We start from the raw sequence: 26,482 nt of genomic DNA on the forward strand, positions 1-26,482 counted from the left end.
GAAGAAGTAGAAACAATCACAGTAATCAAGCAGTCGCATTTCAGTCATCTATTCCCCAAGTTTCCACATACCTGCGGTGAACATGGTGTGGACATCTGAGATGCAGTATGTTATAAGGGAAAAACAAAGCAAAACAAAAAAAACTAAACCAAGATTATAGTCCTAACTCTACTACTAAATATCAAGGTAGGAAATCATAGTGGAATAATATAGTTAGTGATATCTCTAAGTCAAAAAACAAATTTTTTTTCTGTTTAATGAGGAAAATGAATGGATAACACACAATCTAGAATAAAGGTCAATTCCAAATATTCTATAATAAAGGAGTATCGCCATAGAAAATCTAAACATTGTTTTCATTTTTCTCACAAAAAATTGTAAGAATTCTATGTAACAAATTTACCCTGTTTTGATTGATGTGTTAATATTTACAATCATTCTCATTTTTCAAGCATGTTTCACAAAAATAAAATTCAGTCAGCTCAAACATACATTTTAGCCACATTCTTGACTATATTATATGTGCACTCATTCTATTATTCTCTTTAAAATTAATTATAAAATTAAATGAGACGATCTCTTTTCATATCTCACTTTTTTATGGTTCTAATGGCACACATGACCAAGAAATATGACTATAAATTTTTTAAGGAATTTTTCAAATTCAGAAGAAATAATGAATTTTTTCCTATAGCTTGTAATTATAAACACAAGTTCTATTGATTACCTCCCACCTACACATACAAAGCTATAGAAAACATTATTAACTTCTGGTCTAAAAGTTACTTATGTGGATGAGTAAAGATTTTATAATCAACAGAAAACAGACACCTTCTAACTGCTGAAAGTTGGTTGAGAGACTGTTAGAATTACAGTAGGTTACAGGAATCATCACTTAGCACAACGGTGTGAAAACCAAATAACTGGACCTGAAAACTGTTTTTCTTGACAACATATTTAATTAGCCCTAGAAAATATTTCCTATATATTAGTATCTACAAAGAGAATACACAATTTTTTCAAGCACACATATAGTGGTTGTTTACAGATAGCTCCAAAAGAGTACTCCCAATTTAATTCAGCGGGCTATTTTGACTGTCCTATATCAGGCAAGTGGCCAAACTCTACATTGTTTAGTGCAGCAAAAACACAAGTCCATATTCAAGTAGAACTGAACTCTATAATCTGCAGTCTCTACTTCTGACTTCCTTTATCTATGAAAAGAGAAAAAAAAATGTGTTCTTCTCCATTACTTCAAATTCCTAATTAAGTTCATTAGGAAATGGTCCTTTTTTTTTTTTTTTTGGCTGCGTTGGGTCTTCGTTGCTGCACACGGCTTTCTCTAGTGCGGCAAGCTGGGGCTACTCTTCATTGAGGTGCGTGGGATTCTCATTGCAGTGGCTTCTCTTGTTGCAGAGCACAGGCTCTAGGCACGCGGGCTTCAGTAGTTGTGGCACGAGCTCAGTAGTTGTGGCTCGCGGGCTCTAGAGCGTGGACTTCGGTAGTTGTGGCTTAGTTGCTCCGCGGCATGTGGGATCTTCCCAGACCAGGGCTCGAACCCGTGTCCCCTGAACTGGCAGGCGGATTCTTAAGCTCTGTGCCACCAGGGAAGCCCAGAAAATGGTCTTTTGACAAAGAAAATATTTGTCCTAAATTCTAGACCAACCAGTAGCACTCCTAACTAGTGGTATCCTTAGGTAACTAGGAAAGAAACTGGGTGTCGTGATCCTCGTCTTCAGATAGCTAAAGTGATTGTGAAGCGAAGTTAAGCATCCAGCCAACTAAGGTTTACTGCTTAGGTTGTGCCTCTGGGTGCTGTAAGGCTCAGACTCTGTCCTCAGAAGCTCTCAGTCTAGCAGGTGAAACAGGCTGAAGTTTTTCAGTGGGGCTCTGGAGAAGGTGCTGTGTGGTTCAGAGATGAATGTGACCTTTCACATTCTTTAGGGGAGGCCAGAAAAGTCTTCCAAAAAAGAAGGCACAAGTCAAGAGTTAAAGAACCCAAACTAATTCAGCACATTCACGAGAGGGTTCAAATGCTCAGAGGGGAGGGGCGTCCCAACCAGAGCCCTTGGCCGGTACAAGGGCAGCGAAGGAGAATGCCCAGGGACCTGCCAACCGTGCCGGAAAACGACAGCCCCAGCTGCAAATTGAAATCGGTGAGGCTGGCCGAAATCAGCCTCTGCAGAGTGCCATGTTCTAGGTTAGAAAGTATGCACTTTATCCCAGGGAAAATGCCCAACTCTTATACAGGGTTTTCAGCTCTTACAGCACGTGAAGGATGATGAGAACACGAGACAAGAAGCCCAGCACAAAAGCCAACTGCCAGCGAGATGAGAGACTGGGAGGATCTGAATCTGGGTGCATGGGAGTTCTAGGGTAGCTGCAGATTTCAAAAGAAAGCAGCGGAGCCAACAGGCTTGGTCTTACCTCTTAGCGTGGCGTGGGGAAGGGTGAGGGAGAGAGAGAGTAAGTATGGCCAAACAGGTTTCCATCCACTCCGCCACAGACACTAATTAGGGCTTAGATTTCCACAGCCTTTTCCATGTTCAGGGCCTCGGCCGTATGGTTCTTTCTCCTCAGCAACATTCCCCGGAGGCATCTCATTTTGTAAATAACCGATCTGTTTCTGCGTGGCAACTAATGTCACAGGACTATTTTGGTTGACGGGAGGGAACCTAGGGTATGCAGATGTCTGTAAAAATGCTTGTGGTGGTGGTGATTGGGACAGGTGTGTGTGTGTGTGTGTGTGTGTGTGATTCTCTCTCTGCCTCCTTTGGAAAACTTTTTTAAAAATCTACTGGTCTTGGGGCTTCCCTGGTGGCGCAGTGGTTGAGAGTCCGCCTGCCGATGCAGGGGACGTGGGTTCGTGCCCCGGTCCGGGAAGATCCCACATGCCGCGGAGCGGCTGGGCCCGTGAGCCATGGCCACTGAGCCTGCGCGGCCGGAGCCTGTGCTCCGCAACGGGAGAGGCCACAACAGTGAGAGGCCCGCGTACCACAAAAAAAAAAAAAAAAAAAATCTACTGGTCTTGGACTAGTCACATATTTCGTCTGGTTCTAAATTTACTACATAATAAATGCATTAATAATACCTGCCACGCCTAATTCATAGGACTGCTGAGATGCGCAAAAAAAGAGAATCTGTGAAACTACGCTGTGAACTTGAAAGGCCTATTATAAATGTTAAATGTAAGGTATTATTATCAACATTGCTTCATTCATTCAGTGATAGCTTCACTGAGAGGTGACTAAACCCTTACAGAGCTCTCAGCAAAGAGCTTCAATAAGTAGAGTTCTTGGATTAAACCCAAACATAACCCCAAAGTGCCCAATTCATGACAAGGTGTTTGCCCCTTTATTTTAAGATACCACGGTGTGTTTTTTTATACAGTTCTTGAAATCCCTGAAACAGCATGGCAGGAAGCAGAGGGTGAAATCTCCATTACCTTGTAATATCTTTTAAAATATGCAGAAGCATCACTAGCACCAGCATGGATGCAGCCTTTGACAAAAAGCCTGTGTTTACCTGGCATGCAGGAATCCAGAGCTATTCACCCTCCTCAGCCTGCTTCTAGAACTAGCTCTCTAGAATCCCTTAGTCTGCTCATTCTCTAAAGTTAGAGATGTATATACTGCTAGGAAAAAACACTCAGTGTTGGGCTTCCCTGCTGGCTCAGTGGTTCAGAGTCCGCCTGCCAATGCAGGGGACGCGGGTTCGTGCCCCGGTCCGGGAAGATCCCACGTGCCGCGGAGCGGCTGGGCCCCGTGAGCCATGACCGCTGAGCCTGCGCGTCCGGAGCCTGTGCTCCGCAACTGGAGAGGCCACAACAGTGAGAGGCCCGCGTACCACAAAAAAATAAAAATGCTCGGTGTCATTTATTAAGTAGGTAACAACAATCTTTTCAGCATTTCAAGAATAATAAAAAAGGAAAGACTTGCTTCATAGAGCAAACACCAAAAGCACAAAGAGAAGGAAGTAATTTGACTTAAATTTTTTAAAAGCTTAACCTTAAGAACTAAGGCCAGCAATTTCACAGAATTACATAAGTTTAGGAAATGTTAGAAATTTGACAAAATGGGCTATGTTCAGTCAGGCAATATGCTAAAAACAATGAAACAATGTCTCAGAATTAGAACTTTTTTTTTTACAACCATGGAAGGAAATCAAGCCTCCCAGAAGTGTTCATGTTAAACTGAAAGATCTGCTGGCCATCTTTAACCCGCGAATAAATGCTAGTGGAGGGAAGAAATATGAAAGCCACTCAAATGGTGTGGAGCACATAATCCATGGTATATAACCCTGTAAATCAAAGAACTAACCTTCTCACGCGATTCCATGTACGTCTGGAAAGAACCCAGTCTAAACCTCCACTCACAATACCTCACTAAATAGTTCTGAAATGTTTTGCTTTGTATGTATACAAGTACTTCCGAAAATATTTGTATCTAAGGCAGCTTCTGCACCCCAGAAATTGTCTATAGGACTCCATTCTGGGCTATTATATAGGATGTTCAAGTTATGTAGCTGCCAGCAATTTCCTTTGGTAATGGTGGAAAGAAAACTTTGTTTCATTTCTCCTCCCTCCAAAAGATGTTGTAAGATTTTTTTTTTTAATTTTTTGATGTGGACTATTTTTAAAGTCTTTATTTAATTTGTTACACTATTGCTTCTGTTTTTATGTTTTTGGTGTTTTGGACCCAAGGCATGTGGGATCTTAGCTCCCTGACAGGGATCGAACCCACACCCCTGCTTTGGAAGGTAAAGTCTTAACTACTGGACCGCTAGGGAATTCCCCAGATGTTGTAAGATTTAAATGAGGCAAGACAAATTAAACCATCAGCAAATGACTGTCACGAAGCAGGCATTCAACAAATGGCTCTTTCATGGTAGCTTGTAAAATTACCTCATACTGATTACAGGGAACATGGTTGCCAAGGGTTTTATTATCTCCACATGGAGAAAGGTGAGGAGAGAGGAGCTTTTCTTTTTCTCTTTTTCATATAAACAGGACGGAGCAGAATTCCATGAAGACAACAGAAACTTCCCAATGATAAACTGGAAAGTGGTAACAAAACTCTCCCTAGGGTCAGGGTCAGGCAGACAAGGGGCCACTGGACACCAGCAATTAGAATTCAGAGTTGGTCAGGGGAGAGGTACACATTCATTAGCCAAAAATATAACTGTAGCTCTCTTTTTGTTTTTCAGTTTCTCTAAGAAATGCATCCTGAAATAGTGTGTGTATATAACTCTTTATGTTTAGAGTGTGTTTTTAAAAGGAGTCTGTTTTGTTTATGCATGGAAATTTCAAACCAAACATCTACTCCTTTGATCATAGTCAAAAGCAAGTACAGAGAGCGTATCTAAGAGGGAAAGTGTCCTCTAGAATGTTACAAAGGCCAAAGAAAATTTATTGCAGTTGTTAGCAAACATTAAAATTTATCACAATATATGGCTAGACGACCATGAATTATGACAGGATAACTTCCTCTAGGCAAAAGTCAGCTATTTTACTACTCAAGAGGAAGAGAAACGGCCTTTTGTAATTACAGGCTTGTAGACTACGAAGATGTTAGAACTCGAAGGGGCCCGAGATAAAATCCAACCTTTCCCTTCTCTGAGATAAAGAAGCAAAACCTCAGAGTGAGTTGCCTTAGTCATTCACAACAGACTCTCTAGATTAAAATAATTTATAAATATAAACAAGTTCAACCACACATAGGATGCTTGAAAGCCCTGACAAGTGACTGTCTGGCCCCTTGGTGGCAGGGATGTTAATACCATACTTTGTAAGGACCTACTGTATAGGACAGGGAACTCTGCTCAATGCTCTTTACTGGCTTATATGGAAAAAGAATCTTAAAAAGAGTGGATATATGTATATGTATAACTCCTTCACCTTGCTGTACACCTGAAGTTAACACAAATTGTAAATCAACTATACTCCAAAAAAATTTTTTAAGTACAAATTTAAAAAAATTTTAAATACCGTACTTGGTTTGCTCATTACAGATTACTGCCATGGAGCACTTTGTGAACTATAAAGAGTACTACATATTGATAATAAAGATCATTTGATCCTAACAATACCCTTGAGATTTAGCCAGGATTATTTTCTCCATATTCCAGAGAGGAAACTGAGACTCTTCTTAAGTCCACACAGTTGGTAAGGAAATGAGCTGGAATTTGAACTGAGATCTTCTGATATATATCTTTATCTATCTACATCCATAGATACATAAATATCTGATATCTAGATAGATAGATGGATAGATATAAAAGAGTTGTAATACTTCAAAAGAAACATTTATGTTTTCTCATGGGAAATATGTCACATGTGCATATATAATTAATGGAAGACATCAATAGGAATGTTATAAAATCTTAGTCTCAAAAACATTAATTATCTGATTCCTAGATTAATGGCTAAATACTCAGAAACAAATGAAACTTTATATTTTGCTTCCTTTAGAGTGAGGCAGAAAAACAAAATCCAAATGCACCAATGCTAATTTTCATTCTTGTCAAGTTGTAAATTTTAGCATTAAGCAAACCATTACATTAGACATAAGTAGAATTCGCTATCAGAACATCATAATGTATAATTTTTCAATTTTCCCCTCCTCAAATTATGATATTGACAGTGATAATCCAAAAAAAGTGTAATAAGCCGACTGATTCCAAAATCAAAACACAAGTCTCCAAATCCCATTACACAAATATCAAGTCTGAAAGAAAAGAAATGCAAGTAAATTTATACATACATAAATGTGTGTGTATACATATAGACACAAACATACACAATACTTCCATATATAATATATTTTATATATGTTTACTTGTATTTTCATTTATAAGTATATAATACACTGCTATAGTGTCTCCTACGTATCAGGGGTGGTCACACACCCTCATTTAATTCTTCTAAAAACACTCTGAGGTAACCATTAGCTTGATAAATGAAGAAAGAAAAACTCTAAACGTTTTAAAGATCTATCCTAAAGTCTCAAAACTAGTTTTAAGACTTAATCCAGATCAATCTCTGTCCAAAGCCCATCTTCATAATTTCATAGAAGACACTCCATATTTATGAAATTAAAACATAAAAAAATACATGTACTTCACATCCATTAGGACAGTTAATTTTTTAAAAAAGAGCAGAAAATAACAAGAGTTGGAGTGAATGTGGAGAAACTGGAACCCTTGTGCATTGTTGGTGGGGATATAAAATGATGCAGCCACTATGAAAAACAGTATGGCAATGGCTCAAAAAATAAGGTTTGATCATAAGATTACCATATGATCCAGCAATTCCACTGCTGAGTATACAACAGAATTGAAAGTTGAGTCTCTTATGTTCATAGCAGCATTATTCACAATAGACAAAAAGTAGAAGCAATACAAATGTCCATCAAGAGATGAATGGATAAACAAAACGTGGTATACATTTACAGTGGAATATTATTCAGCCATAAAAAGAATAAAATTCTGATACATGCTAAAAAAGTGCATTTAGGTACATTCACTGAAATTAAAACATACAACATGATAGTCTAGCTTTCCCTGGTTTCATACTTCTAGTGACCTGAATTTCTCCTATAAGGGCCCCAAAATGTATGAAAAAGAGACTATCCAAGTATCTGTAACTATGACTTAATAGAAGTAACAAAGCAGCAAGCTAGAAACAGTGGGCAGGGAATTTTATGGCCTCAAGGCCTCCACTTGGAAAGTCCTAAGTTTTGAATAGCTGAACAACTAAATTCTTAAGACAGGTAAATTAACTTTATAGAGATAGGCTTTTAAAACCAGTTTTAGCATTGCAATAATAACTACTGGCCTAATTTTTTTTTTAAGTTGAACACAGGATATTTTATGCCATGTTACAGTTATGTAATGGAGACACGTAATATTTAGGTTGAAGAATTGCTCACTGTTCATTGTCTAGCTACTAAATTAATTGCTATTCTCATCTGGAAGAACCAAAACAAAATCAGTTTGTTGTGCTAGGTCCTCTGTGAGCAGATAATTACCCATAAGAACAAAAAAAGATCATAAAGTCCTAATCATCATTATTACTGTAGATTTATGCCCAAGTGAGACTAGCTTTTTGTTGATTATTATAACCATAAAGCATCTATCTCTACAAATAATTTAGCAATGGACAATAACTGTAGAGAAGTGTTTTAAAAACTGTAATTGTGAAAAACAGGTTTCAAGTCAATTTATTTGGTTCAATCAGCCATTTTTGAATGGAATGGATTGGAATGGAATGGAGTGGAATAGAATTGAATGAAACAGGAAGGGAAGGGAAGAGAAATAGAGGACACTGCAATAGCAAGTAATCTTTTCAAGAAACTTGTTTCTGAGGGCCTTCTGCAGAGCACAGGGAACTCTGCTCAATATTCTGTAATAACCTAAATGGGAAAAGAATTTGAAAAAGAGTAGATACATATATATGTATAACTGAATCACTTCACTGTACACTGAAACTAACACATTGTTAATCAACTATGCTCCAATATAAAATAAAAAAATTTTTTAAACTCTAATAAAAAGAAAGAAACTTGTTTCTTTCTTTCTTGTGTGTGTGTGTGTGTGTGTGTGTGTGTGTGTGTGTGTGTGTGTGTGTGTACATGCTGGATTACAATGTGAAAGGTACAGTACTCCGTACTGAGAGTTGCAATAAAAAGTGTTTGAGGACTTCCCTGGTGGCACAGTGGTTAGGAATCCGCCTACTAATGCAGAGGGCAGGGGTTCGAGCCCTGGTCCAGGAAGATCCCACATGCCACAGAGCAACTAAGCTGGTGCGCCACAACTACTGAGCCTGCTCTCTAGAGCCCATGAGCCACAACTACTGAGCCCGCCTGCCACAACTACTGAAGCCTGCTCGCCTAGAGCCCGTGCTCCTCAACAAGAGAAGCCCCCGTGATAAGAAGCCCCCACACAACAACAAAGAGTAGCCCCCGCTCGCCGCAACTAAAGAAAGCCCGCGCACAGCAACGAAGATCCAACGCAGCCAAAACTAAATAAATAAATAAATTTATTTTTTTAAAGTGTTTGAAAATCACTATTCTAGAGGGCTATACATGTATATAGGTTAGGGTTAAGGGAACCGAAATATTTTTTAAAAACAAATAAATATAAAGAGAAGAGGAGAGGAAGAGAGGGGGAGGGGGAGGGGGGGGAGGGAGGAGACGGAGCAAGGACAGGAAGGAGGGAAGAAAGGAATGGAAGGAGGGAGGGAGGGAGGAAGGAAGGAATCCTGTGGTCAAGAGGAGAGAAAACTGAGACAACAAGGGACCTTTTTTTTTGCTCTATAATTACTTTTGAAGTCCAGCTTTTACTTTGAAATAAAAACTATCCTTTTATTAATTGCCCCATCAAATTTTTATATAGCCAATTACAATGAAACAGGAAGATGCCCTTTTAAATATATCTTCCTCCTTTTCACCCCCACTCTAGTTGACCTCTATCTTTACTACAGTACCTATCCATCAAATGATATCTTTCATTAGTTAATATGTTTGCATGTAACTCTACATTCACAACCTATTATCTGGTATATGGAAGATGCTCAGAATCTGCAGAGGAAACACCTGCCAAGTTGCCTGAGAAACAATCATTAGATTTCTGTTCTTTCTGCTCCGTAAGGTTTTAGTCGTTTTTGTATCCTGTTAAAATGCAAATACCTGAAAAGGGAACACACTAAGATCCGGTTCTCAGTTTAAAACTGGAGATGGGTTGGTGCTGCAGATCTGGGGAAAGCACCTTTTACATTACCAGCGCCTGGGAAGGATGTGCAGGAAAGGTGTGCATCAAATTTTCCGATGGCGCAGGCTGGGGAGGAATAACTAATTTGACAGACAAAAATCTAGATTTTAAATAATCTCTACAGGACAAACATCAACACCACTAAACTTCAAACAAACATACAGTGCTGCCTTTAAACTCAGAAAAATTCAACTGCTTAAGTATGTGATAGACTTGAATTCAATTTCATATAATTATAGTGACCATACAGCCCTGTGTGCCCAGGACAATTCTGGTTTATGCCTGTTACCTGAGCCTAATTATTAACTGTGTCCTTTTTCACTCTCAAAAGTGTCCTGGTTTAAGGGCCTCCCTGGTGGCGCAGTGGTTGGGAGTCCGCCTGCCGATGCAGGGGACGCAGGTTCGTGCCCTGGTCCGGGAAGATCCCACGTGCCGCGGAGCGGCTGGGCCCGTGAGCCGTGGCCGCTGCGCCTGCGCGTCCGGAGCCTGTGCTCAGCAACGGGAGAGGCCACGGCAGTGGAGGCCCGCGTACCGCAAAAAAAAAAAAAAAAAAAAAGTGTCCTGGTTTAGATGATAAAGTATATGCTCACCCCAAATATAATAAATGAATACCATGATGTGGCAGCTGGAAAACTGATGGAGCCATTTTAGACTTACTCATGAAAAATGGAGCCCCAACCGGAGAAGCAGGGACACATCCAGAATATTAGGCTCAATTATAGACACCTTGGGACTTCCCTGGCAGTCCAGTTGTTAAGACTCCACTCTTCCAATGCAGGGGGAGCAGATCTGATCACTGGTTGGGGAACTAAGATCCCACATGATGTGTGGCCAAAAAAAAAAAAAAAAAAATTATAGATGTCTAGAATGTTGGGCTCAATTATAGCTGCCACATTTTAAGTGGCATCCTTACAAAATAGCCTGTATCCAAAGTTGGGCAAATGGGAAAGCAGGCATAATATAGAAATCATGTTGTTTGAAGAACAATGGTTGGAACTGGAAAACACTGCCCAACAGAAGAAAGAAACAGTCGGCATAATCTTACTTTATAAAGCTGAAGGTCTACATGTAAAAAGGGGAAGATCATTTTTTTCTATACTAATTCACTATCAATTAGTTCAATGTAAGGAAAGTCTTGCCAGCAATTGGAAATGTCCCAAAAATACAAATTAATCACAGACAGGTGAACTTTTACAATAGCGTTCAGGCAGAGGCAGATGAGAAATGCTGTAAAAGGGATCTTGCATTGGGAAGACAGCCCCTTCCAAATACTACTTACTACCTTCTGTTTTATGACGGGAATTGTGGCAGAGATGATTGGCATGAAAGTGTAGAGTTCATGTCCAGTATTTACTGATAAAAAGCTCAAATGACTCACCTGCCCCAGCTGTGTTGATCACGTAGTGGATTGGTCTCGCATCTCACTATTACAGAGACCAGAAAATTGCAGGCCTGGCGCTTGTAAGTCTTCTACTATTAAATATCTGTCAGTACTAGGCTAAAATACTCAAAGTTCAAGCACTACATAAATATCCATTATTATTACTTCCAACTTTACATTCCAGATGAGCAAATACACTTGTGTTTATTATATCTTGGAGTTTCAGAAGCATGGTGCTTTGTTGTGATATTTTGTCACTTAAGTTTTTTAATTTCAGAAGATACTCCCAGATGAAAAGAAGATGAACAGAAAACTAAAGTTTAAAGAATGATAACCAAGAAATACCCTCTCCCCACAACACACACACACACACACACACACACACACACACACACACACTCTAATAGCAGCTAACACTGAATGATCATGCACTATGTACTAAGCACTATGAAAAGAGCGCCACGTGGATTCTTTAATCTTCACAGAAAAATAAGAGGCAGGTCCTACTATCATTCCCATTTTACAGCTGGTGAAACTGGAGGTTAGGTTCTGCTCAGGGTCAAAGAGTTAAACAAGTGGCAGACCTGGGATTCAAACACACACCACTAACTTCAGAGTCTGTGCTTTTACACACTGAAGGTGGAAAGGACACACATAACCCAGCCATGTTGCACGTTTGGAAGTAAGGGCAGTAGATACTGAAGAACTTGGAAGTGGCAGAAAGTAGGCTGGATATGAGCCTGCTTTTCAGAAGAAGGAAACTGAAAGACGGGGTGACAGAGCAGCTGCTGCAGAAAACGGCAGGGGAAATCAAAGCATCAGGAGGCATTTTCTTCTCCCTGTATTTTTTTGTCGTCTCCTTTCATTTTTCCTTTTCTGTCCACAACTGTAAATTTTTTTGTTGTCCTCTTCCTTCACTTCCTAGGCTCTCTCTCATTCCATCTCTCTTCTCAGTTTTGTCTAGTTCTTTCTTTTTTCCAAATCATTTTCTTCCTTTCATTTTACTCTTTCCCCAATATTTCTCCTTTATCTCTTCTCTGAACTTTCTCTTTACTTTTCTTTTTTCTTTCTTTCTCTTCCTTACATGATTACAAAGTTGTGCTTAAGAGGTATTATTATTTTCCTTGGATAAGATTATATCTTTTGTATTTCAAATAAAATATAGATGAATTGGACATTTTCTTATCAAAACTCAAAATTAACTTGCAAAAGCAAAACATATATCTAACAAGGACTTGGATCCAGAATATAGAAAGTACTTTTACAATGCAATAAAAGAACACATACAACCCAACAGATATGAAGAGGCACTTCACCAAAAAAAAGAAACATGGAAGGCCAGTAAGCACAGGAAAAGATGCTCAACATCACTGGTCATTAAGGAAATGCAAATTAAAAACACAGTTACATACCACTACACACCCCCTAGAAAGGCTAAAATAAAAAAGAATTACAGTATCACAGTGGTGAGGACGTGGAGCAACTGGAAGCCTCGTACATGGTACATACACACACATATACATACCCTCATTCATGGTATGAAGCAAATGGTTCAGCAACTTGAGAAAACGTTTTGGTAATTTCTTGAAAAGTTAAACATATACTGAATATATGATTCAGCAATCCCCATTCCTAGATATTTACTCAAGAGAATTACCACACACATCCACACAAAGCCTCGTACACAAATGTTTGTATCAACATTATTCATAATAGCCACAAAAAAAGGGAAACACCCCAACTCCAAATGTGGTAGTATATCTATCCAATGGAATACTACTGAGCCAAAAAAGAGGAATGAACTACTCACACACACAAGAGCATGAATAAATATCAAAAACATATACTAAGGGAAAGAAGCCAGACACAAAAAACTATACACCATGTGATGCCACTTATATAAAATTCTAGAAAAGTCAAACCTAGAGCATCCACAAGAAAGTCAGTGGTTCACCTGGCACTGGGCTGGGGACAAGGATTGACTGCAAAAGGGCAAGAAGAATTTTCGGGGGGGGGGAGGGCGGGGCGGTAATAGAAGTAGGATTATAGTGTTGGCTGCACAACTGTTACCAAAACTCATTGAACTGAGCACTTAAAATGGGTGAATGTGATTATATGTAAGTTATTGTGCAACAAAACATCAATAGATTTGTAGACAGCCCTCAACTGCTTACTTTTATATGGATCAATGGTGTCCCATAAATATTCTTAAGATAAAAGATAAACCTTGGACTTCCCTGGGGGCTCAGTGGTTAAGTATCTACTTGCCAATGCAGGGGACACGGGTTCCATCCCTGGTCCGGGAAGATCCCACATGCCACGGAGCAACTAAGCCTGCAAGCCACAACTGCTGAGCCCACGTACCACAACTACTGAAGCCTGCACGCCCTAGGGCCCGTGTGCTGCAACTACTGAAACCCATGCACCTAGAGCTCATGAGCCACAACAAGAGAAGCCACCATAATGAGAAGCCCATGCACCACAACCAAGAGTAGCCCCTGCTCGCCACAACTAGAGAAAGCCGCACACAGCAATGAAGACCCAACACAGCCCCCCCAAAAAATTAATTAATTAAAAATTTTTTTTTAAAAAGATAAACTTTGAGGACATAATAAGGATTTGTTTTTGTTGTTTGGGTTGTGGTTTGCTTGGTCTGGGAGGAAGAGTTAGACAGGGTGACTTGTCGGCTACATAACAGGCTCTAGCTGCCCTGCACCTGGAGGCTCTCACACATAATTGGCGATTGACTGATAAGGCACACCCAGGGGTGTAACTGGGAGATCTGGTTAAACCTAGTGAGACACATTTTCCTAAACATGCCACACAATAAAATTGAGGCTTATTCCAAACTTTAATTTTAATTTGGAGGAAAGAACAGCCTGGAATACCTTGTCCCACCTGAAAGTGAGTGACACAGATTGAGTCACATCAAGAGGACGTGAAGAGGGATGAGGCTTGTAGTGAAGTTCTCAAATACTAGCAGAACTGAAAGAATGAGGACTTCACAACAAGCCTCATCCTTGAACAAGAATGAGGCTACTTGTGCATAAAGATTAATGACTAAATTGGATTAAAGCACATCAAATACGTTAAAGTTCATAGTTATAAGAAAAATACTTATTAGTACTCTTTGGAGGAGGTCAGGGTACCAACTCATTACTCTAAATACAAGGAAGTAAAGGAAACTAAGCATTAAAAAAGAAAGACAAGAGGAAAGTAAAACAGCACATATGCAGCGTATACACAGAAGCATGTCTGTGCTACCCTGCAAAGAGGAAGAAGCAAGCTGCACCACACTGCATAATGTGCTCTCAGGGTTGTAAAATCAAACAAATCTACACCGCGCTTGATAAAAACTCCAGGAAGATAAACTATTAACAATGGGCATTGCAGAGGAGGGAAAATGATTTTCATTTTGTGCTTTGTATTACTTTTATAAAAATTTTAAGCCAATAATTTTCTTTTTTTTTTTTTTTTTTTTTTTTTGTGGTACGTGGGCCTCTCACTGTTGTGGCTTCTCCCGTTGCGGAGCACAGGCTCCGGACGCGCAGGCTCAGCGGCCACGGCTCATGGGCCCAGCCGCTCCGCGGCACGTGGGATCTTCCCGGACCGGGGCACGAACCCACGTCCCCCGCATCGGCAGGCGGACTCTCAATCACTGCGCCACCAGGGAAGCCCAGCCAATAATTTTTTTAAACAAAAATTTTTCATTTTCCAATAAAAAGATCTAACTTATTATGGACTACTTAATTGGTCACTTCATTTAGTCCACACACGTTCTTTTCCATGGAACTCTGTGATTGAGTGGCACCCAATTATTCATCCATGAAGAAAATGTGAGACAGGAAACTCTGCCAGGCTGAGGAGGGGAAGGCTCCTGGTGAGGGAGGAAGCTGGAGGCGTGCACACCCCACTCGGAGGCCAGCTGGCACCTGCGGCCAGGGCAACGCCTTCTCAGCCTGGGAGGGTCCAGTTCAACTGCAATGTATCCTTTTTAATCTCCAGTTAAGGAGCTGAACAGGAGTGGTGAAGGATATAATTAGAAAAGTTCTCAAATGCTAGCAGAACTGAAAGAATGAGGACTTCACAATAATAACGGTGACTTTGTAAGTGCTAGTAATTCTTACACCTTTTGCCAACGAGATCAGGATCTCTGTATTAGCCAGTGTTATATCTGTGACTATATGGTCCTTCCTATGTGCACATTAGTTGACAATGACAGCTTGGAATAGAAGATCTTAAAGAGTAAGGGGAAGGCTGAAGAGGACTGATATTTTTAAGGCATTACAAAATTGAGAAGATTCTTTTTTTAATACTTTATTTTATTTCATTTTATTTCATTTCATTTTTTTGGCCATGCCGTGAGGCATGCAGGATCTTAGTTCCTGTGGAAGGGTGAAGTCTTAACCACTGGACTGCCAGGAAATTCCCCCAAATTGAGAAGATCCTTAACCTAGGAACCAAGAACACACAGTTGGATGGGATTCACGGAGGTCCACAAATCCCACAAAGGTGTAAGATAAATTGTGTGTGTGTGTGTGTGTGTGTGTGTGTGTGTGTGTGTGTGTGTGTGTGTGTGTGTACATTTTCTATGGGAGGGCCTATAGCTTTTATCAGATTCTAAGAGGGATCTAGGCCCCTCAAAATCCGTAGTGACCACTACGGTAAGGTAATGCACCATTATAAATCATCTTAGGCTCTCAAGCTGGTAACTGTACAAACATAGTGAGCTGTAGGCAGGCATGAGCTAAGATCTGCTTTGTCCATCAACAGGAGAAAAAGTATATAAGAGAGGATTGTTACAAGATGCTTTTCAGAGAGACTGAACAGAAGAAAAGTCTGTCCTAAATGTGTGCCCAGGCAGGGAAGGACTCCTGCAGGAGGTCGGCAAGAAGCCAAGGGCGGACTTCCCTGGTGGCGCAGTGGTTGAGAGTCCGCCTGCCAATGCAGGGGACGTGGGTTCGTGCCGCGGAGCGGCTGGGCCCGTGAGCCGTGGCCTCTGAGCCTGTGCTCTGCAATGGGACAATGGGAGAGGCCACAACAGTGAGAGGCCAGCATACCGCTAAAAAAAAAAGAAGCCAAGGGCAGGCCCAGCACCAATGTGAATAAGCACGCTGGAATGATGCGGGAAGACAGAAAAAGAAGGATGGCCTAATAACATCACTTCTGTGTACTTACACAGGAGAAATGAGTGCTTTTTCCACCAAAAGACACATAAAGAATGTTCATAGCAGTATTATTCACCATAGCCTCAAACTGGAAACAACCCAAATGTCCATCAATCGGAGACAGATAAATTGTGGCATGTTCATAGAATAGAATCCTAAAAAGTAATGAAAAAGAATGAACTGCTACAACACGCAACAACACAAATGAATTAATTATACAGACATAATGTTGATTGGAAGAAACCAGCCACACGAGGATGTGCTTTTTACTCCTACATCTACACTCAAGAGAATTGAAAACATGTGTCCCACACAAAAAACTGGACATGAATGTTTATAGCAACATTATTCATAACAGCCTAAAATTGGAAGAAACCCAAATTTCCATCGACTGAGGACAGATAAACAAAATATGGTATATTCCCGCAATGGGATATCATTCAGGAGTAAAAAGGAATGATTTGTTGATTCATGATACAACATGAATAAACCTTGAAAATATCATACTAAGTGAAAGAAGCCAGTCACAAAAGGCCACATGTTATATGTTTCCATTTATATGAAATGTCCAGAATACACAACTCCATAGGGACAGGAAGTAGATTCGTGCTTGCCAGGAGTAGAAGTGGGGGAGATGGGGGAGTGACTCCTAATGGCTACATCTTTTGGGGATGTTGAAAAGTTCTGAAATTAGAGAGTGGTGATAGTTGCACAAATTTGTAAATACACTAAATAACACTGAATTGTGCACTTTAAAATGTGAATTTTTATGGTATATACATTATATCTCAATTTGAAAACTTAATTAAAAAATACTGAGTACAACATGGTTCCATTTATATAAAGCTCAAAAATAGACAAAACTACTCTATGGTAATGAGGGTAAAAATAGTGGTTACGTTAAACAGAGGAACTGATAAGGAGTAGGAAAGGGCATGAGGAAACCTATGCAGGCTGAAACAGCTTATATAACACTCTTTGATCTAGATGGTAGTTACATGAATAAATTATATATACGTAGAAATTTATCAGACTTACACTTGATACACTTAGGCTTACACTAAACATTTATGTGTTTTATTGAATGTAACTTAAGTATTTCAGCAGATAACTTTTTGCAGAAAAACAATCTTTTTGCAATCTATAACACTGTGGCTTGTAAATCCCACAGAATAGTATCCAGCACATAGTATGTGCTCAGGGAAGCAATTTCACCTTTTCAGTTGCCTTGATTAAAAACCCTAGAGTCAAAGCACCAGCGCAGCTTCAAGATGGCGGAGGAGTCAGACGCGGAGATCACCTTCCCCCCGACAAATACATCAGAAATACATCTACGTGTGGAACGGCTCCTACAGAACACACACAACGCTGGCAGAAGACCTCAGACCTCCCAAAAGGCAAGAAACTCCCCACGTACCTGGGTACGGCAAAAGAAAAAAGAAAAAACAGAGACAAAAGAATAGGGACGGGACCTGCACCAGTGGGAGGGAGCCATGAAGGAGGAAACGTTTCCACACACTAGAAGCCCCTTCACAGGCGGAGACTGCGGGTGGCGGAGGGGGGAGGCTCTGGAGCCGCGGAGGAGAGCGCAGTAACAGGGTGCAGAGGGCAAAGCGGAGAGATTCCCACACAGAGGATCGGTGCCAATCAGCACTCACCAGCCCGATAGGCTTGTCTGCTCACCCGCCGGGGCGGGCGGTGGCTGGGAGCTGAGCCTCGGGCTTCAGTCGGATCCCAGGGAGAGGACTGGAGTTGGCAGAGTGAACACAGCCTGAAGGGGTTAGTGCGCCACGGCTAGCCGGGAGGGAGTCCGGGAGAAGTCTGGAGCTGCTGAAGAGGCAAGAGACCATTGTTTCCTGGAGTCCGAGGAGAGGGGATTAAGAGCGCCCCTTAAAGGAGCTCCAGAGATGGGCATGAGCCGCCGCTATCAGCGCGGACCCCAGAGACAGGTGTGGGACGCTAAGGCTGCTGCTGCCACCAAGAAGCCTGTGTGCGAGCACAGGTCACTATCCACACGTGGCCTCCCGGGAGCCTGTGCAGCTGACCACTGCCAGGGTCCCAGGATCCAGGGACACTTCCCCGGGAGAACACACGGTGCCTCAGGCTGCTGCAACATCACGCTGGCCTCTGCCGCCACAGGCTCGCCCCGCGTCCGTACCCCTCCCTCCCCACTGCCTAAGAGAGCCAGAGCCCCCGAATCAGCTGCTCCTTTAACCCCGTCCTGTCAGAGCGGAGAACAGACGTCCTCAGGCGACCTACGTGCAGAGGCGGGTCCAAATCCAAAGCTGAACCCCGAGAGCTGTGCGAACAAAGAAGAGAAAGGGAAATCTCTCCCAGCAGCCTCAGGAGCAGCAGATTAAATCTCCACAATCAACTTGATGTAACTTGCATCTGTGGAATACCTGAATAGACAATGAATCATCCCAAATTGAGGAGGTGGACTTTGGGAGAAACGATATTTTTTTTTCCCTTTTTCTCTTTTTGGAGTGTGTATGTGTATGCTTATGTGTGTGATTTTGTCTATATAGCTTTGTTTTTATCATTTGTCCTAGGGTTTGGTCTGTCCATTTTCTGGGATTTTTTTTTAGTATAGTTTTTAGCACTTGTTATCATTGGTGGAGTTGTTTTTTGGTTTGGTTGCTCTCTTCTTTCTTTCTTTCTTTTTTTTATTTCTTTATTTTTTTATTACTTAAAAAAATTTAATAATTATTTTTTAATTTTAATAACTTTATTTTATTTTACTTTATTTTATTTTATCTTCCTTCTTCTTTCATTCTTTTTTTTCTCCCTTTTATTCTGACCCATGTGGATGACAGGTTCTTGGTGCTCCAGCCAGACGTCAGGGCTGTGCCTCTGAGGTGGGAGAGCCAAGTTCAGGACACTGGTCCACAAAAGACCTCCCAGCTCCACATAATATCAAACAGTGAAAATCTCCAAGAGATCTCCATCTGAACGCCAAGACCCAGCTTCACTCAACGACCAGCAAGCTACAGTGCAGGACACCCTATGCCAAACAACTAGCGAGACAAGAATACAACACCATCCATTAGCAGAGAGGCTGCCTAAAATCATAAGACCACATACACCCCAAAACACACCAGCAGATGTGGATCTGCCCACCAGAAAGACAAGATCCAGCCTCATCCACCAGAACACAGGCACTAGTCCCCTCCACCAGGAAGCCTACACAACCCACTGAACCAACCTTAGCCACTGGGGACAGACACCAAAAACAATGGGACGAACCTGCAGCCTGCGAAAAGGAGACCCCAAACACAGTAAGTTAAGCAAAACGAGAAGACAGAGAAACACTCAGCAGATGAAGGAGCAAGGCAAAAACCCACCAGACCCAGCAAATGAAGAGGAAATAGGCAGTCTACCTGAAAGAGAATTCAGAATAAGGATAGTAAAGATGATCCAAAATCTTAAATTGAATGGAGAAAATACAAGAAACATTTAACAAGGACCTAGAAGAACTAAAGAGCAAACAAAAAGTGATGAACAACACAGTAAATGGAATAAAAAATTCTCTACAAGGGATCAATACTAGAATAACTGAGGCAAAAGAATGGCTAAGTGACCTGGAAGATAAAATAGTGGAAATAACTACTGCAGAGCAGAATTAAAACAAAAGAATGAAAAGAATTGAGGACAGTCTCAGAGACTTCTGGGACAACATTAAATGCATCAATATTCGAATGACAGGGGTCCCAGAAGAGAAAAAGAAAGGGACTGAGAAAATATTTGAAGAGATTACAGTTGAAAACTTCCCTAATATGGGAAAGGAAATAGTTAATCAAGTCCAGGAAGCACAGAAGAGTCCCATACGGGATAAATCCAAGGAGAAACACACCAAGACACATATTAATCAAACTATCAAAAATTAAAAACAAAGAAAAAATATTAAAAGCAGCAAGGGAAAAACAACAAATAAAACACAAGAGAATCCCCGTAAGGTTAACCTGATCTTTCAGCAGGAACTCTGCAAGCCGGGAGGGAGTGGCAGGACATATTTAAAGTGATGGAGGAGAAAAACCTACAACTAAGATTACTCTACCCAGAAAGGATCTCATTCAGATTTGACAGAGAAATTAAAACCTTTACAGACAAGCAAAAGCTAAGAGAATTCAGCACCACCAAACAAGCATTACAACAAATGCTAAAGGAACTTCTCTAGGCAGGAAACAAAAGAGAAGGAAAACGCCTCCAATAACAAACCCAAAACAATTAAGAAAATGGTCATAACATACATAACGATAATTACCTTAAATGTAAATGGATTAAATGCTCCAACCACAAGACATAGACTGGCTGAATGGATACAAAAACAAGACCCGTATATACACTGTCTACAAGAGGCCCACTTCAGACCTCGGGATACATACAGACTGAAAAGTGAGGGGATGGAAAAAGATATTTCATGCAAATGGAAATCAAAACAAAGCTGGAGTAGCAATTTCCATATCAGACAAAATAGACTTGAAAACAAAGACTATTACAAGAGACAAAGAAAAGGACACTACATAATGATCAAGGAATCAATCCAAGAAGAAGAAGATATAACAATTGTAAATATTTATGCACCCAACATAGGAGTACCTCAAAACATAAGGCAAATACTAACAGCCATAAAAGGGGAAATTGACAGTAACACAATAATAGTAGGGGACTTTTAACACCCCACTTTCAACAATGGACAGATCATCCAAAATGAAAATAAATAAGGAAACACAAGCTTTAAATGATACATTAAACAAGATGGACTTAATTGATATTTATAGGCCATTCCATCCAAAAACAACAGAATACACATTCTTCTCAAGTGCTCATGGAACATTCTCCAGGATAGATCATATCCTGGGTCACAAATCAAGCCTTGGCAAATTTAAGAAAATTGAAATCGTATCAAGTATCTTTTCCAACCACAATGCTATGAGACTAGATATCAATTACAGGAAAAAACCTGTAAAACATACAAACACATGGAAGCTAAACAATACACTATTTAATAACCAAGAGATCACTGAAGAAATCAAAGAGGAATTCAAAAAATACCTAGAAACAAATGACAGTGAAAACACGATGACCCAAAACCTATGGGATGCAGCAAAAGCAGTTCTAAGAGGGAAGTTTATAGCAATACAATCCTACCTGAAGAAAGAAGAAGCATCTCAAATAAACAACCTAACTTTACACCTAAAGCAATTAGAGAGAGAAGAACAAGAAACACCAAAGTTAGCAGAAGGAAAGAAATCATAAAGATCAGATCAGAAATAAATGAAAAAGAAATGAAGGAAACAACAGCAAAGATCAATTAAACTGAAAGCTGGTTCTTTGAGAAGATAAACAAAACTGATAAACCATTAGCCAGACTCATCAAGAAAAAAAGGGAGAAGACTCAAATCATTAGAATTAGAAATGAAGGAGAAGTAACAACTGACACTGCAGAAATACAAAGGATCATGAGAGATTACTACAAGCAACCCTATGCCAATAAAACCGACAACCTGGAAGAAATGGACAAATTCTTAGAAATGCACAACCTTCCGAGACTGAACCAGAAAGAAACAGAAAATATGAACAGACCAATCACAAGCACTGAAATTGAGACTGTGATTAAAAATCTTCCAACAAACAAAAGCCCAGGACCAGATGGCTTCACAGGTGAATTCTATCAAACATTTAGAGGAGAGCTAACACCTATCCTTCTCAAACTCTTCCAAAATATAGCACAGGGAGGAACACACCCAAAGTCATTCTACGAGGCCACCATCACCCTGATACCAAAACCAGACAAAGATGTCACAAAGAGAGAAAACTACAGGCCAATATCACTGATGAACATAGATGCAAAAATCCTCAACAAAATACTAGCAAACAGAATCCAACAGCACATTAAAAAGATCATAAACCATGATCAAGTGTGGTTTATCCCAGGAATGCAGGGATTCTTCAGTATACCGAAATCAATCAATGTGATACACCATATTAACAAACTGAAGGAGAAAAACCATACCATCATCTCAATAGATGCAGAGAAAGCCTTTGACAAAATTCAACACCCATTTACAATAAAAAATCTCCAGAAAGTGAGCATAGAGGGAACTTACCTCAACATAATAAAGGCCATATATGACAAACCCACAGCCAACATCATCCTCAATGATGAAAAACTGAAACCATTTCCACTAAGATCAGGAACAAGACAAGGTTGCCCACTCTCACCACTCTTATTCAACATAGTTTTGGAAGTTCTAGGCACAGCAATCAGAGAAGAAAAAGAAATAAAAGGAGTCCAAATCAGAAAAGAAGAAGTAAGCTATCACTGTTTGCAGATGACATGATACTATACATAGAGAATCCTAAAGATGCTACTAGAAAACTACTAGAGCTAATCAATGAATTTGGTAAAGTAGCAGGATACAAAATTAATGCACAGAAATCTCTTGAATTCCTATACATTAATGATGAAAAATTTGAAAGTGAAATTAAGAAAACACTCCCATTTACCATTGCAACAAAAACAATAAAATATCTAGGAATAAACCTACTGAGGGAGACAAAAGACCTGTATGCAGAGAATTACAAGACACTGATGAAAGAAATTAAAGATGATACAAAGAGATGGAGAGATATACCATATTCTTCGATTGGAAGAATCAACATTGTGAAAATGACTATACTACCCAAAGCAATCTACAAGCAATCTACAGATTCAATGCAATCCCTATCAAACTACCACTGGCATGTTTTACAGAACTAGAAAAAAAAATTCACAATTTGTATGGAAACACAAAAGAACCCGAATAGCCAAAGCAATCTTGAGAAAGAAAAACAGAGCTGGAGGAATCGGGCTCCCTGACTTCAGACTATATTACAAAGCTACTGTAATCAAGACAGTATGGTACTGGCACAAAAACAGAAATATATATCAATGGAAAAGGACAGAAAGCCCAGAGATAAACCCACGCACATATGGTCACCTTATCTTTCATAAAGGAGGCAAAAATATACAGTGGAGAAAAGACAGCCTCTTCAATAAGTGGTGCTGGGAAAACTGGACAGCTACATGTAAAAGTATGAAATTAGAACAATAGCTAACAACATACACAAAAATAAACTCAAAACGGATTAAAGACCTAAATGTAAGGCCAGACACTATCAAACTCTTAGAAGAAAACATAGGCATAACCCTCTATGACATGTGTTCATAAGATCCTTTTTGACCCACCTCCTAGAGAAATGGAAATAAAAACAAAAATAAACAAATGGGAACTAATGAAACTTAAAAGCTTTTGCACAGCAAAGGAAACCATAAACAAGATGAAAAGACAACACTCAGAATGGGCGAAAATATTTACAAATGAAGCAATGGACAAAGGATTAATCTCCAAAACTTACAAGCAGCTCATGCAGTTCAATATCAGAAAAACAAACAACCCAATCCAAAACTGGGCAGAAGACCTAAAAAGACATCTCTCCAAAGAAAATGAACAGATTGCCAACAAACACATGAAAGAATGTTCAACATCATTTATAATTAGAGAAATGCAAATCGAAACTACAATGAGATGTCATCTCACACCAGTCAGAATGGCCATCATTAAAAAATTTACAAACAGTAAATGTTGGAGAGGGTGTGGAGAAAAGGGAACCCTCTTGCACTGTTGGTGGGAATGTAAATTGATACAGCCACTATGGAGACCAGTATGGAGGTTCCTTAAAAAACTAAAAATAGAACTACCACATGACCCAGCAATCCCACTACTGGGCATATACCCTGAGAAAACCATAATTCAAAAAGAGTCATGTACCGAAATGTTCATTACAGCTCTATTTAAAATAGCCAGGAATGAAAGCAACCTAAGTGTCCATCAACAGATGAGTGGATAAAGAAGATGTGGCACATATATACAATGGAATATTACTCAGCCATAATAAGAAACGAAATTGAATTATTTGTAGTGAGGTGGATGGACCTCGAGTCTGTCATACAGAGTGAAGTAAGTCAGAAAGAGGAAAAACAAATACTACATGACAACAAATATATATATATATGGAAGCTAAAAAAAAAAATTGTCATGAAGAACCTAGGGGCAAGACGGGAATAAAGACACAGACTTACAAGGGAATGAACTTGAGGATACGGAGAGGGGGAAGGGTAAACTGGGACACAGTGAGAGAGTGGCATGGACATATATACACTACCAAACGTAAAATAGATAGCTAGTGTAAAGCAGCCGCATGGCACAGGGAGATCAGCTCGGTGCTTTGTGACCACCTAGAGGGGTGGGATAGGGAGGGTGGGAGGGAGGGAGACGCAAGAGGGAAGAGATATGGGGACATATGTATATGTACAACTGATGCACTTTGTTATAAAGCAGAAACTAACACACCATTGTAAAGCAGTTATACTCCAATAAAGATGGTTAAAAAAAAAAAAAAAAAAACAAGGATTAAAACAAACAAACAAACAAAAACCCTAGAGCCATCTTTGACTCCCATCTCTTTTACCTCATGTCCAAAATAATAAAACCCCTATAGGTTCTCCTTTTTTTAACCCACTGGAATAGATACAATTTTATTTTTTAATTTTTTTTGTTGTTGAAGTATAGTTGATTTATGATGTTGTGTCAGTTTCAGGTGTACAGCAAAGTGATTCAGTTAACATATATATATTGATACATCTATTCTTTTCCAGATTCTTTTCCCTTATATGTAATTACAAAATATTGAGTAGAGTTCCCTGTGCTATACAGTAGGTCCTTGTTGATTATCTATTTTATACATAGTAGTGTGTTGTGTGTTAATTCCAAACTCCTAAGTTATCCCTCCCTGCCTTTCCCTTTAGTAACCATAAATTTGTTTTGTATGTCTGTGGGTCCATTTCTGTTTTGTATATCAATTCATTTGTATCATCTTTTATATTCTACTCATAAGCAATGTCATATGATATTTGTCTTTCTGTCTGACTTACTTTGCTTAGCATGATAATCTCTAGGTCCATCCCTGTTGCTGCAAATGGCATTATTTCATTCTCTAACACCATACACAAAAATAAACCCAAAGTCGATTAAAGACCTAAATGTAAGACCAGATACTATAAAACTCCCAGAGGGAAACACAGGCAGAACACCCTTTCACATAAACTGCAGCAATATCCATTTGGATCCGTCTCCTAGAGTAATGGAAATAAAAACAAAAACAGACAAATGGGACCTAATTAAACTTAAAAGTGTTTGCAGAGCAAAGGAAACCATAAACAAAACAAAAAGAAACATACAGTATAGGTTTTACCTTTAAAATATATCTAGTATCTGCTTTCTTACCAACTCATCGATCTGATCCAAATCACCACAATCTCTCTGCTGGCTATACAGCAACACCTTCCTAACAAACCTCCCTCTTTCTGCCCCTCTGACTGTTGAGTCTCCACAAGGCAGGGGGAATGAATCCACTCAAACACAAGTCAGGTCCCACAGCCTCTGCTCAAAACCCCCCAGTGGCTCCAGTCTTTCGCCTCCACCATCCCCAAGGACCGTCCTGACTTCACCTTCCACCCCCTAGGCCACTCCCGAGGTCCCCGCCAGCCACCCTACCTGCTTGCTACCGCTGGCACTTAACCAGGACACCTCCACCTCAGAGCCTTCGACCTTGCTGCTCCCCTCTGCCTTTGCCTTTTCCCCAGAATTTCTGCATGGTCAACTCTGACTCCTACCTCAGGCCTCTGCTTAAATTTCAGTGAGGCCTCCCCTGGCACTGTAAAAATAGCACCCCTTTCCCAGCCTGCATTCTGGGCTGCCCTGCTTTATTTTTCCACCTAGCATGTCACCACCTGATAAATGCCTGGCACTGAGTAGGTGCTCAATGAATGTTTCCTGAATAAATGAACACACACCCATGAATAAAGGAGTGAAAGAAATGAATAAAAATTAGTGATCTTAATCCCTGGATGTTGAAGAAAATCCCACAACCTTTGGTACAATCTGAATTTTTTATCATAAGCATGGATTAATTGGACCATAAACGAAAGACATAAGGCACAACCACAGGAGCCTGCAATTTAACTGGATCCTACCCATGATATGCCTAAAAAGTAAAACAGAAACAAGAAAGAGCAAAGAAATGTGTTGTCTTTTCCTGAAAGTGGTTGCTATGATCTTTG

The 26,482-nt window shown here is 40.0% G+C and overlaps 1 protein-coding gene across 1 annotated transcript in view; it reads right to left on the bottom strand.

The window, feature by feature from the left end:
- Positions 1-26,482, bottom strand: part of ITPR2 (inositol 1,4,5-trisphosphate receptor type 2) — a 526,733-nt gene that overhangs the window by 422,830 nt on the left and 77,421 nt on the right. The gene's annotated exons all lie outside the window — the stretch shown is intronic.

The sequence above is a fragment of the Kogia breviceps genome, chromosome 12 (assembly GCF_026419965.1).
Source record: "Kogia breviceps isolate mKogBre1 chromosome 12, mKogBre1 haplotype 1, whole genome shotgun sequence".
Lineage (NCBI taxonomy): Eukaryota > Metazoa > Chordata > Mammalia > Artiodactyla > Physeteridae > Kogia > Kogia breviceps.